The 15000-nt window shown below is 43.4% G+C and overlaps 1 long non-coding RNA gene across 3 annotated transcripts in view; it reads left to right on the top strand.

The window, feature by feature from the left end:
* Positions 1-15000, top strand: part of LOC135521008 (uncharacterized) — a 263402-nt gene that overhangs the window by 68704 nt on the left and 179698 nt on the right. For all 3 annotated transcript variants that reach the window (XR_010452476.1, XR_010452477.1, XR_010452475.1), the window contains exon 3: positions 11350-11546. This is a non-coding gene — a long non-coding RNA (uncharacterized LOC135521008). The remainder of the gene's footprint in view (positions 1-11349; positions 11547-15000) is intronic.

Raw genomic sequence — 15000 nt, 5'->3', positions numbered from 1 at the left:
AGTATAGTAGAGGCATCAAAGTACTACAGTATAGTAGAGGCATCAAAGTACTACAGTATAGTAGAGGCATCACAGTACTACAGTATAGAGGCATCACAGTACTACAGTACTACAGTATAGTAGAGGCATCAAAGTACTACAGTATAGTAGAGGCATAACAGTACTACAGTATAGAGGCATCACAGTACTACAGTATAGTAGAGGCATCAAAGTACTACAGTATAGTAGAGGCATCAAAGTACTACAGTATAGTAGAGGCATCACAGTACTACAGTATAGAGGCATCACAGTACTACAGTACTACAGTATAGTAGAGGCATCAAAGTACTACAGTATAGTAGAGGCATAACAGTACTACAGTATAGAGGCATCACAGTACTACAGTACTACAGTATAGTAGAGGCATCAAAGTACTACAGTATAGTAGAGGCATCACAGTACTACAGTATAGAGGCATCACAGTACTACAGTATAGAGGCATTACAGTACTACAGTACTACAGCATAGTAGAGGCATCACAGTACTACAGCATAGAGGCATCACAGTACTACAGTACTACAGCATAGAGGCATCACATTACTACAGTATAGAGGCATCACAGTACTACAGTACTACAGTATAGTAGAGGCATCAAAGTACTACAGTATAGTAGAGGCATAACAGTACTACAGTATAGAGGCATCACAGTACTACAGTACTACAGTATAGTAGAGGCATCAAAGTACTACAGTATAGTAGAGGCATCACAGTACTACAGTACTACAGTATAGTAGAGGCATCAAAGTACTACAGCATAGAGGCATCACAGTACTACAGTATAGAGGCATCACAGTACTACAGTACTACGGTATAGTAGAGGCATCAAAGTACTACAGTATAGTAGAGGCATAACAGTACTACAGTATAGAGGCATCACAGTACTACAGTACTACAGTATAGTAGAGGCATCAAAGTACTACAGTATAGTAGAGGCATCAAAGTACTACAGTATAGTAGAGGCATCACAGTACTACAGTATAGAGGCATCACAGTACTACAGTACTACAGTATAGTAGAGGCATCAAAGTACTACAGTATAGTAGAGGCATAACAGTACTACAGTATAGAGGCATCACAGTACTACAGTACTACAGTATAGTAGAGGCATCAAAGTACTACAGTATAGTAGAGGCATCACAGTACTACAGTATAGATGCATCACAGTACTACAGTATAGAGGCATCACAGTACTACAGTACTACAGTATAGAGGCATCACAGTACTACAGTATAGATGCATCACAGTACTACAGTATAGAGGCATCACAGTACTACAGTATAGATGCATCACAGTACTACAGTATAGAGGCATCACAGTACTACAGTACTACAGTATAGATGCATCTTAGTACTACAGTACTACAGTATAGAGGCATCACAGTACTCCAGTATAGAGGCATCACAGTACTACATTACTACAGTATAGAGGCATCTTAGTACTACAGTACTACAGTATAGAGGCATCACAGTATTACAGTATAGAGGCATCACAGTACTACAGCATAGAGGCATCACAGTACTACAGCATAGAGGCATCACAGTACTGCAGTACTACAGTATAGAGGCATCACAGTACTACATTACTACAGTATAGAGGCATCACAGTACTGCAGTACTACAGTATAGAGGCATCTTAGTACTACAGTACTACAGTATAGAGGCATCACAGTACTACAGTACTACAGTATAGAGGTATCACAGTACTCCAGTATAGAGGCATCACAGTACTACAGTATAGAGGCATCACAGTACTACAGCATAGAGGCATCACAGTACTACAGTATAGAGGCATCACAGTACTACATTACTACAGTATAGAGACATCACAGTACTGCAGTACTACAGTATAGAGGCATCTTACTACTACAGTACTACAGTATAGAGGCATCACAGTACTACAGTATAGAGGCATCACAGTACTGCAGTATAGAGGCATCACAGTACTACAGTATAGAGGCATCACAGTACTACAGTATAGAGGCATCACAGTACTACAGTATAGAGGCATCACAGTACTACAGTATAGAGGCATCACAGTACTACAGACCTGAGGCAGAATCACAGATTCTCACACTACAGTATAGAGGCATCACAGTAGCGACAGCCTGCCCCCGAGCCCTTCCAACAGTGTCTGTTGAGACCCTTATAGAGTATCACAGTGCTACAGTATAGAGTGTGCATGCACAGTACTAGCAGAATAGTAGAGACCCTCAAGGAGTTAGCCTAGAGGTTAAGAGCGGTAACGAAAGGTTGTTGGTTCGAAACCCTGAGACGACTAGGTGAATAAACCGGTCGATGTGGCATGAGCAAGGCACTAATAACTCCTGTAAGTCACTCTGGATGAGAGGCAAATGACTAATACATGGGATATCCTAACAGAGATCAGGCGAGGCGAGGTGGCAGGCCGTGGAGAGTTCAGCGGACAGGGGATTGGCTAGGGAGGCATCTCCAGGGTCAATCTACAGTCATCGTAGAGACAGCACATCACAGTCTACGTCTTCTGAACCACACAGTCCTGACTGAGTATACGGCTCCAGGACTGGTGGCATGTGTCAGAATAATGATGAACAAAACATTAGGAACACCTTCCACAGTACCCCCTTCTGCCCTCAGAACAGCCCCAAACACTGGCATGGGCATGTCAGTATGTGGTTTAAATAGACTGTCAGTACGTGGTTTAAATAGACAGTATAGTGGTTTAAATAGACAGTACAGTTTAAATAGAGTCAGACGTGGCATCAGTACAGTTTAAATAGACAGTACAGTTTATAGAGGCATCACGTGGTAATACAGTATAGAGGCATCACAGTACTACAGTATAGAGGCATCACAGTGGTTTAAATAGACTACAGTATAAATAGGCATCACAGTACGTGGTTTAAATAGACTGTCAGTACATGGTTTATAGAGGCATCACAGTACTACAGTATAGAGTCATACAGTGGTTTTATAGACTGTCAGCATAGACTGTCAGTACTACAGTATAGAGGCATCACAGTACTACAGTATAGAGGTTTAAATCACTGTCAGTACAGTTTAAATAGACTGTCAGTACACAGTAAATACTGTCAGTACGTGGTTTAAATAGACTGTCATCACAGTACTACAGTATAGAGGTCATACACAGTCAGTACAGTAAATAGAGTCATACAGTGGTTTAAATAGACTGTCAGTACAGAGGTTTAAATAGACACAGTACTAGACAGTCAGTAGAGGTTTAAATCACAGTACTACAGTTTAAATAGAGTCAGTACAGTTTACTAGACAGTCAGTAGTGGCATAGACAGTAGTACAGTTTAAATAGACTGTCAGTAGTTTAAATAGACTGTCAGTACTACAGTTTAAATAGACTGTCATGTGGTTTACAGTCAGTATGTGGTTTAAATAGACAGTATAGAGGCATCACAGTCAGTACAGTTTAAATAGACTGTCACATGTGGTTTAAAAGACTGTCAGTATGTGGTTTAAATAGACTGTCAGTCACGTGGTTTAAATAGACTGTCAGTACGTGGTTTAAATAGACAGTCAGTAGAGGCATCTGTCAGTATGTGGTTTAAATAGACTGTCAGTAGTGGTTTAAATAGACTGTCAGTACGTGGTTTAAAGTATGTCAGTGGTGGTTTTTAAACAGACTGTCAGTACGTGGTTTAAATAGACTGTGTACGTGGTTTAAATAGACTGTCAGTACAGTAGATCAGTACGTGGTTTAAATAGACTGTCAGTACACAGACTGTCAGTTGAGTGGTTTAAATAGAGGTCAGTACATGGTTTAAATAGACTGTCAGTACTGGTTTAAATAGACTGTCAGTACGTGGTTTAGACTGTCAGTATGTGGTTTAAATAGACTGTCAGTACAGGTAAATAGACTGGCATGTGGTTTAAATACAATGGCACTGTCAGTATGTGGTTTAAATAGACTGTCAGTCACTGTCAGTATACAGACTGTCAAATGGTTTAAATAGACTGTCAGTACATGGGATATCAGTACAGTTTAAATAGATCAGGCATGTGGTTTAAATAGACTGGCAGTCACGTGGTTTAAATAGACTGTCAGACCTGGAATGGCTCAGTTTAAATAGATGTTAAATAGACTGTCTACGTGGTCAATCTGTGTCATGTAACAGCAGATGCACACGTGGTTTAACTCTGTCAGCGTGGTTTAAACACCTGTCCGTGGAGACTGTCAGGACTGGTTTGGCAGTGTCAGTACGTGGTTTAATAGACTGTCAATGTGGTTTAAATAGACTGTCAGTATGTGGTTTAAATCTGTCAGTATGTGGTTTAAATAGACTGTCAGTACTGTTTAAATGACTGTGTGTGTCATGTAGACTGTCAGTAGTTTAAATAGACTGTCAGTATGTGGTTTAAATAGACTGTCAGTATGTGGTTTAAATAGACTGTCAGTACGTGGTTTAAATAGACTGTCAGTACGTGGTTTAAATAGACTGTCAGTACATGGTTTAAATAGACTGTCAGTACTGTGGTTTAAATAGACTGTCAGTACATGGTTTAAATAGACTGTCAGTGGTTTAAATAGACTGTCAGAGGTTTAAATAGACTGTCAGTACGTGGTTTAAATAGACTGTCAGTACGTGGTTTAAATAGACTGTCAGGTGGTTTAAATAGACTGTCAGTACAGTGGTTTAAATAGACTGTCAGTACGTGGTTTAAATAGACTGTCAGTACGTGGTTTAAATAGACTGTCAGTACGTGGTTTAAAAACTGTCAGTACGTGGTTTAAATAGACTGTCAGTATGTGGTTTAAATAGACTGTCAGTACGTGGTTTAAATAGACTGTCAGTATGTGGTTTAAATAGACTGTCAGTATGTGGATTTAAAGTCAGGCTGTCAGTACGTGGTTTAAATAGACTGTCAGGGATGGTTTAAATAGATCTGGCAGGTCAGTTTAAACAGCATGTGGTTTAAATAGACTGTCAGTGAGTCTACGTTTAAATAGACTCCAGGATGGTTTGTCAAATAGACTGTCAGTACGTGGTTTAAATAGACTGTCAGTACGTGGTTTAAATAGACTGTCAGTACGTGGTTTAAATAGACTGTCAGTACGTGGTTTAAATAGACTGTCAGTACGTGGTTTAAATAGACTGTCAGTACGTGGTTTAAAATAGACTGTCAAACACTGGTTTAAATAGACTGTCAGTACGTGGTTTAAATAGACTGTCAGTATGTGGTTTAAATAGACTGTCAGTACGTGGTTTAAATAGACTGTCAGTACGTGGTTTAAATAGACTGTCAGTATGTGGTTTAAATAGACTGTCAGTACGTGGTTTAAATAGACTGTCAGTACGTGGTTTAAATAGACTGTCAGTACATGGTTTAAATAGACTGTCAGTACGTGGTTTAAATAGACTGTCAGTACGTGGTTTAAATAGACTGTCAGTACATGGTTTAAATAGACTGTCAGTACGTGGTTTAAATAGACTGTCAGTACGTGGTTTAAATAGACTGTCAGTACGTGGTTTAAATAGACTGTCAGTACGTGGTTTAAATAGACTGTCAGTACGTGGTTTAAATAGACTGTCAGTACGTGGTTTAAATAGACTGTCAGTACGTGGTTTAAATAGACTGTCAGTACGTGGTTTAAATAGACTGTCAGTACGTGGTTTAAATAGACTGTCAGTACGTGGTTTAAATAGACTGTCAGCATGTGGTTTAAATAGACTGTCAGTACATGGTTTAAATAGACTGTCAGTATGTGGTTTAAATAGACTGTCAGTATGTGGTTTAAATAGACTGTCAGTATGTGGTTTAAATAGACTGTCAGTTCTGGTTTAAATAGACTGTCAGTACTGGTTTAAATAGACTGTCAGTACGTGGTTTAAATAGACTGTCAGTACTGGCATGGTTTAAATAGACTGTCAGTACGTGGTTTAAATAGACTGTCAGTATGTGGTTTAAATAGACTGTCAGTACGTGGTTTAAATAGACTGTCAGTACGTGGTTTAAATAGACTGTCAGTACATGGTTTAAATAGACTGTCAGTACGTGGTTTAAATAGACTGTCAGTACGTGGTTTAAATAGACTGTCACGTGGTTTAAATAGACTGTCAGTACGTGGTTTAAATAGACTGTCAGTTTACGTGGTTTAAATAGACTGTCAGTACGTGGTTTAAATAGACTGTCAGTACATGGTTTAAATAGACTGTCAGTACGTGGTTTAAATAGACTGTCAGTATGTGGTTTAAATAGTCTGTCAGTATGTGGTTTAAATAGACTGTCAGTATGTGGTTTAAATAGACTGTCAGTTGGTTTAAATAGAAATATGTGGTTTAAATAGACTGTCAGTACGTGGTTTAAATAGACTGTCAGTACTTTGGTTTAAATAGACTGTCAGTTGGTTTAAATAGACTGTCAGTATGGTGGTTTAAATAGACTGTCAGTACGTGGTTTAAATAGACTGTCAGTACGTTGTTTAAATAGACTGTCAGTACATGGTTTAAATAGACTGTCAGTACGTGGTTTAAATAGACTGTCAGCGTGGTTTAAATAGACTGTCAGTACGTAGTTTAAATAGACTGTCAGTGTGGTTTAAATAGACTGTCAGTACGTGGTTTAAATAGACTGTCAGTACGTGGTTTAAATAGACTGTCAGTACATGTTTAAATAGACTGTCAGTGCGTGGTTTAAATAGACTGTCAGTGTGGTTTAAATAGACTGTCAGTACGTGGTTTAAATAGACTGTCAGTACGTGGTTTAAATAGACTGTCAGTACATGGTTTAAATAGACTGTCAGTACGTGGTTTAAATAGACTGTCAGTACGTGGTTTAAATAGACTGTCAGTACGTGGTTTAAATAGACTGTCAGTACGTGGTTTAAATAGACTGTCAGTACGTGGTTTAAATAGACTGTCAGTACGTGGTTTAAATAGGTGGTTTAAATAGACTGTCAGCATGTAGCTGATAAACACTGGCATGGTTTCAAAACAGTGAACACGTAAACTCCACTATATGGTGTAGAGAATGAAAGGAATTCCACAGCTTCTGGCTTCAAGAACTATTGCTGTTTTTCAGCCATATCCTGTTAGGTTGCATTACAACAAAAACCCTGCAAAAAACAAAACAACTAAAGGACTAATCATCAAGTAGCTTTGAAGCCTGTGAAGCTGTCAACTTTCTAGCTCTGGTAGCACTTACTTCATGTCCGTAACTGGCACCCTATTTTAGTGCACTACTTTTGACCTGGCCTGGAATGCAGTAGTGCACCATATAGGAATAGGGTGCGAGTTGGGACGTGAGCCTCTGTGTTCTGTTTCTACCGCCTTTGGTCATACTGAGGCGATGATTGAAACGTCTCTGCAGCTTGGTGCTGTTTGAAAAGTGTGTGTGTGTTTGAGTGTGTGTGTGTGGAATATTGTGTGGTGGAAGGGCAGTGTGTGTGCAGTGTGTTTGAGTTTAGGGTGTGGAATATTGTGTGGAGGAAGGTGCAGTGTGGGTGGTGTGGTGTGTGTTTGTGGTGTGGAATATTGTGAGAGGCAGGAGCCCTACTCTGCCTTGTTTTCCTCAACCAGCTAGTCACCCGAGGTGTATTTAACACACAGTACACACACACACACACACACACACACACACACACACACACACACACACACACACACACACACACAGGGTCGTATCTTTCTCCAATATTTGCCCTGGAGCTGAAACACTGGGGCAGTGAACCTGTGAGGATGACAGATTTGACAAACAGAAGCTTTTCATTTAAACCATTTTAATGTATTGTGTTGTGGAATATTGTGTGGAGGAAGGGCAGTTGGGTGGAGGGCAGGTTTAGGGTCGTGGAATATTGTGTGGAGGAAGGGCAGGTGGGTGGAGGGCGGGTTTAGGGTTGTGGAATATTGTGTGGAGGAAGGGCAGGTAGGTGCAGGGTGAGTTTAGGGTCGTGGAATATTGTGTGGAGGAAGGGCAGTTGGGTGGAGGGCGGGTTTAGGGTCGTGGAATATTGTGTGGAGGAAGGGCAGGTTGGTGGAGGGCGAGTTTAGGGTCGTGGAATATTGTGTGGAGGAAGGGCAGGTGGGTGGAGGGCGAGTTTAGGGTCGTGGAATATTGTGTGGAGGAAGGGCAGGTGGGTGGAGGGCGAGTTTAGGGTTGTTAATATTGTGTGGAGGAAGGGCAGGTGGGTGGAGGGCGAGTTTAGGGTTGTTAATATTGTGTGGAGGAAGGGCAGGTGGGTGGAGGGCGGGTTTAGGGTGGTGAATATTGTGTGGAGGAAGGGCAGGTGGGTGGAGGGCGGGTTTAGGGTCGTGAGTATTGTGTGGAGGAAGGGCAGGTGGGTGGAGGGCGGGTTTAGGGTCCTGAATATTGTGTGGAGGAAGGGCAGGTAGGTGGAGGAAGGGCGGGTTTAGGGTCGTGGGTGGAAATATTGTGTGGAGGAAGGGCAGGTTGGGTGGAGGGCAGGTTTAGGGTTCGTGAATATTGTGTGGAGGAAGGGCAGGTGGGTGGAGGGCGGGTTTAGGGTCGTGGAATATTGTGTGGAGGAAGGGCAGGTGGGTGGAGGGCGAGTTTAGGGTCGTGGAATATTGTGTGGAGGAAGGGCAGGTGGGTGGAGGGCGAGTTTAGGGTTGTTAATATTGTGTGGAGGAAGGGCAGGTTGGTGGAGGGCGAGTTTAGGGTCGTGGAATATTGTGTGGAGGAAGGGCAGGTGGGTGGAGGGCAGGTTTAGGGTCGTTAATATTGTGTGGAGGAAGGGCAGGTAGGTGGAGGGCGTGTTTAGGGTCCTGAATATTGTGTGGAGGAAGGGCAGGTGGGTGGAGGGTGAGTTTAGGGTCGTGGAATATTGTGTGGAGGAAGGTCAGGTGGGTGGAGGGCGGGTTTAGGGTCGTGGAATATTGTGTGGAGGAAGGTCAGGTGGGTGGAGGGCGGGTTTAGGGTCATGGAATATTGTGTGGAGGAAGGGCAGGTGGGTGGAGGGCGAGTTTAGGGTCGTGGAATATTGTGTGGAGGAAGGGCAGGTGGGTGGAGGGCGGGTTTAGGGTCGTGGAATATTGTGTGGAGGAAGGTCAGGTGGGTGGAGGGCAGGTTTAGGGTCGTTAATATTGTGTGGAGGAAGGGCAGGTGGGTGGTGGGCGGGTTTAGGGTCCTGAATATTGTGTGGAGGAAGGGCAGGTGGGTGGAGGGCGAGTTTAGGGTTGTTAATATTGTGTGGAGGAAGGGCAGGTGGGTGGAGGGCGAGTTTAGGGTTGTTAATATTGTGTGGAGGAAGGGCAGGTTGGTGGAGGGCGAGTTTAGGGTTGTGAATATTGTGTGGAGGAAGGGCAGGTGGGTGGAGGGCGGGTTTAGGGTCGTGAGTATTGTGTGGAGGAAGGGCAGGTGGGTGGAGGGCGGGTTTAGGGTCCTGAATATTGTGTGGAGGAAGGGCAGGTAGGTGGAGGGCGGGTTTAGGGTCGTGAAATATTGTGTGGAGGAAGGGCAGTTGGGTGGAGGGCAGGTTTAGGGTCGTGGAATATTGTGTGGAGGAAGGGCAGGTGGGTGGAGGGCGGGTTTAGGGTCGTGGAATATTGTGTGGAGGAAGGGCAGGTGGGTGGAGGGCGGGTTTAGGGTCCTGAATATTGTGTGGAGGAAGGGCAGGTGGGTGGAGGGCGAGTTTAGGGTTGTTAATATTGTGTGGAGGAAGGGCAGGTTGGTGGAGGGCGAGTTTAGGGTTGTGAATATTGTGTGGAGGAAGGGCAGGTGGGTGGAGGGCAGGTTTAGGGTCGTTAATATTGTGTGGAGGAAGGGCAGGTAGGTGGAGGGCGTGTTTAGGGTCCTGAATATTGTGTGGAGGAAGGGCAGGTGGGTGGAGGGTGAGTTTAGGGTCGTGGAATATTGTGTGGAGGAAGGTCAGGTGGGTGGAGGGCGGGTTTAGGGTCGTGGAATATTGTGTGGAGGAAGGTCAGGTGGGTGGAGGGCGGGTTTAGGGTCATGGAATATTGTGTGGAGGAAGGGCAGGTGGGTGGAGGGCGGGTTTAGGGTCCTGAATATTGTGTGGAGGAAGGGCAGGTGGGTGGAGGGCGGGTTTAGGGTCGTGAATATTTTGTGGAGGAAGGGCAGGTGGGTGGAGGGCGGGTTTAGGGTCCTGAATATTGTGTGGAGGTAGGGCAGGTGGGTGGAGGGTGAGTTTAGGGTCGTGGAATATTGTGTGGAGGAAGGGCAGGTGGGTGGAGTGCGGGTTGAATAAAAAGAAAACAATACATTTAAAAAAATAACTTGTGTCTTTAGGCTGCATCGACTTCTTTTCTTTCTTGTACGGGGGGGGGCGCGTCAAATACACGAAAATTGACTAATTGCTTTTGGGAACTTGGGCATAAAAAAAGGTGAACTTCAATCCATAGAGGCAAAAAAGGACAAAGTCCAGAGTTGAATTCAAGGAGAGAAAAAGCAGTGAAATGTTGAACGTAAAGAGAAGGAATGACCAGCACTGTATTTCAATTGAATTTATTTCACCTTTATTTAACAAGTCAGTTTAGAACAAATTCTTATTTTACAATGACGGCCAAAACCTAACCAGGACGATGCTGGGCCAATTGTGCACCGCCCTGTGGGACTCCCAATCACAGCCGGTTGTGACACAGCCTGGAATTGAACCGGAGTCTGTAGTGACGCCTCTAGTGCCTTAGACTGCTGCACCAATAGGGATCCACTAATCGGGATCCACTAGTGTAGTGTGTGTGTGTGTGTGTGTGTGTGTGTGTGTGTGTGTGTGTGTGTGTGTGTGTGTGTGTGTGTGTGTGTGTGTGTGTGTGTGTGTGTGTGCGTGTGTTTGTGTAGTGTGTGTGTGTGAGGTCTCTGGAAGGTCATTACTGTGTCATGGCAAGAGCTCGCTGCCCAACACGGTACACACTGCCAAGCTCTCAAGATGAAGCCTTGGCAAAGCCCTCTGCCCTCTCCTCCTCTCTTCCTCCTCTGCCTCCCTCCAGTCCCTTCATCTCTCTATTGCTCTCTCTCTCTCCATCCCCCTCTCCCCCTCTCTTCCTCCTCTGCCTCCCTCCCATTCCCTTCATCTCTCTATCACTCTCTCTCTCTCTCTCCATCCCCCTCTCCCCCTCTCTTCCTCCTCTGCCTCCCTCCCATTCCCTTCATCTCTCTATCACTCTCTCTCTCTCTCTCCATCCCCCTCTCCCCCTCTCTTCCTCCTCTGCCTCCCTCCCAGTCCCTTCATCTCTCTAACACTCTCTCTCTCCACCCACCCCACCCCCCCTCCTTCTCTCCCTCCTCCCCCACATGTTAGCACGCCCCAGTGCAGACACAAGAGGGCCTGGGTGGTTGGGATGAGACATACATGAAACCCTGTAATTCTCATCCCTCTTCTCATCCCCAGACACCAACCCTACGTCAGCAGAAGGTCAAGCCCTGTCCGAAGTTAGAGGTCAGGGGTTAAAGGTCATGTCCTGTTGACCCTGCGTGTGAGATAAGCGGGCGAGGCTGGGAGCAGTGAACCCCTGGTGGACGGACCTGGCTGTGGACCACGGTTGTTATTGGCAGTTTGTCAGGCTGAGCAGAGCTGGACAGCAGGAGGTAGCTATGGTGTGCTGTGTTATCCAAGCTGTGTGTGTGTGTGTGTGTGTGTGTGTGTGTGTGTGTGTGTGTGTGTGTGTGTGTGTGTGTGTGTGTGTGTGTGTGTGTGTGTGTGTGTGTGTGTGTGTGTGTGTGTGTGTGTGTGTGTGTGTGTGAGCGATACGTCCAGGCGGACTGGTTCATGACTTGTTCCTGTGAACCTCACTCACATCTCATGCAACACTGAATGTGAAGAGCTTCGTAGCCTGGGAAATTTATCCAATTGATATTGATGTTTATCATTATCCAGGATATTAGAACCAAGTGGACAGAATGGGTTATTTTTGTTTGTTATTTTCATTCAATGATCCTCAGATTTTATGGGACACCATTTTATGTAAAAACAATCCATCTGCATTTGCATCTAGGTCGAGAAAATCACATTTAATGGAAAGAGTTGTTCACAATGTTAGAGAGAGACTACTCTCTTCAAAGTCAAGGTGGAACTAAATGTATTGATAAGACATACATAAATGTACTGATAAGACAGAGCAGAATGTACTGATAAGACAGAGCAGAATGTATTGATAGGACAGAGCAGAATGTATAGATAAGACAGAGCAGAATGTATTGAGAAGACAGAGCAGAATGTATTGATAAGACAGAGCAGAATGTATTGATAGGACAGAGCAGAATGTATTGATAAGACAGAGCAGTATGTATTGATAAGACAGAGCAGAATGTATTGATAAGACAGAGCAGAATGTATTGATAAGACAGAGCAGAATGTATTGATAAGACAGAAATAAATATATTGATAGCACAGAGCAGAATGTATTGATAAGACAGAGCAGAATGTATTGATAAGACAGAGCAGATTGTATTTTTTTATTTATTTTATTTCACCTTTATTTAACCAGGTAGGCTAGTTGAGAACATGTTCTCATTTACAATTGCGACCTGGCCAAGATAAAGCAAAGCAGTTTGACACATACAACGACACAGAGTTACACATGGAGTAAAACAAACATACAGTCAATAATACAGTAGAAACAAGTCTGTATACGATGTTAGCAAATGAGGTGAGATAAGGGAGGTAAAGGCAAAAAAAGCCATGGTGGCAAAGTAAATACAATATAGCAAGTAAAACACTGGAATGGTAGATTTGCAGTGGAAGAATGTGCAAAGTAGAAATAAAAATAATGGGGTGCAAAGGAGCAAAATAAATAAATAAAATAAATATTTTAAAAAAGAGGTAGTTGTTTGGGCTAAATTATAGGTGGGCTATGTACAGGTGCAGTAATCTGTGAGCTGCTCTGACAGTTGGTTCTTAAAGCTAGTGAGGGAGATAAGTGTTTCCAATTTCAGAGATTTTTGTAGTTTGTTCCAGTCATTGGCAGCAGACACCTGGAAGGAGAGGCGGCCAAAGAAAGAATTGGTTTTGGGGGTGACCAGAGAGATATACCTGCTGGAGCGCGTGCTACAGGTGGGTGATGCTATGGTGACCAGCGAGCTGAGATAAGGGGGGACTTTACCTAGCAGGATCTTGTAGATGACCTGGAGCCAGTGGGTTTGGCGACGAGTATGAAGAGAGGGCCAGCCAACGAGAGCGTACAGGTCGCAATGGTGGGTAGTATATGGGGATTTGGTGACAAAACAGATTGCACTGTGATAGACTGCATCCAATTTGTTGAGTAGGATATTGGAGGCTATTTTGTAAATGACATCGCCGAAGTCGAGGATTGGTAGGATGGTCAGTTTTACAAGGGTATGTTTGGCAGCATGAGTGAAGGATGCTTTGTTGCGAAATAGGAAGCCAATTCTATATTTAACTTTGGAGATGTTTGATGTGGATCTGGAAGGAGAGTTTACAGTCTAACCAGACACCTAGGTATTTGTAGTTGTCCACGTATTCTAAGTCAGAGCCGTCCAGAGTAGTGATGTTGGACAGGCGGGCAGGTGCAGGCAGCGATTGGTTGAAGAGCATGCATTTAGTTTGACTTGTATTTAAGAGCAATTGGAGGCCAGAGAAGGAGAATTGTATGGCATTGAAGCTTGCCTGGAGGGTTGTTAACACAGTGTCCAAAGAAGGGCCAGAAGTATACAGAATGGTGTCGTCTGCGTAGAGGTGGATCAGAGACTCACCAGCAGCAAGAGTAACATCATTGTTGTATACAGAGAAGAGAGTCGGTCCAAGAATTGAACCCTGTGGCACCCCCATAGAGATTGCCAGAGGTCCGGACAGCAGACCCTCCGATTTGACACACTGAACTCTATCAGAGAAGTAGTTGGTGAAACAGGCGAGGCAATCATTTGAGAAACCAAAGCTGCCGAGTCTGCCGATGAGGGTTGATAAGACAGAGCCGAATGTTCCATCCATGGAGTTAGAGTCTACCATTACTTCCATGGTAATCGACCCAGTCATCTACTGACTTGACAAACTTAGCAGTACGGATCAATTCGATGACATTGCAACTATTGAATCTGAAATAGGTTAATTACTATCAAAATCCAAATTAATCAAACATAGAATTGTACACCTGTGATTGTAAATCCACACCAAGCCAGATTGAGTCCAGGTTAATTTCTATCAGAATCCAAATTAATCAACCAACGATTCTCCCATTTATATAAAGATACCTGTACACCTGTGATTGTAAGATACAAGAACTCCTATTCTCTCACCTGAGGGAGTTGGCTTGCTTGGAGCCCACATCTCTCTCCATGAACTTAAAAGGCCATTGGATAATATAAATAAAGACAAATCACCTGGTTGGGACAGTATTCCTCCTGAGGACTATTTAACATGTTGGAACCAATTCGGTCCACTGTTAGTGTCAAGGATGAACACATCCGTTCACAAAGGTTAATTTAGAATCGATGTAAATACACACTAAATTCTATTTTATTAAAAAATGTAAGGATGCCACCCAGTGTCTCGTCTCAAAATTGGTAAATCTAGACCAAATCAGCTTTGTTTAAGAAACAATTATCTCCAGAAAACCTCCGTTGTCTATTACATATTTGACATGGGCGGCGCACAATTGGCCTGGCGTCGCCCGGGTTTGGCCGGTGTAAGCCGTCATTGTTAAAAATAATTCATTATTAACTGACTTGCCAAGTTAAATAAAAGGTAAAAAAAAAATGTAAAGAAAAAATTATCACAAACCAAAGCTCCTTAGGTAGTTCTATCTTTCGACGCAGATAAAGCTTTTGATATAATAGGTATGCTCTTTGGGTCGGTTCTGGAACATATGGCATTTGGCTCTAATTGAATGAATGTAATGTAAAATACTGTATACCAATCCCTCCGCTATAGTAATAACAGGAATGATCTGGCTCTATTCTGTTCAGAATAACTAGAAGTAGCAGGCAAGGTGATCCCATCTCACATTCATTTTCTATGGAGCCCCTGGCCAAGGCAAATCAAATCAAATTTTATTCAAATCAAATCAAATTTTATTTGTCACATACA

This window comes from Oncorhynchus masou, chromosome 29 (assembly GCF_036934945.1).
Source record: "Oncorhynchus masou masou isolate Uvic2021 chromosome 29, UVic_Omas_1.1, whole genome shotgun sequence".
NCBI classification, from domain to species: domain Eukaryota; kingdom Metazoa; phylum Chordata; class Actinopteri; order Salmoniformes; family Salmonidae; genus Oncorhynchus; species Oncorhynchus masou.
Note: the sequence above shows the minus strand (reverse complement) of the source record. Positions and strands in the feature narration are given on the sequence as shown.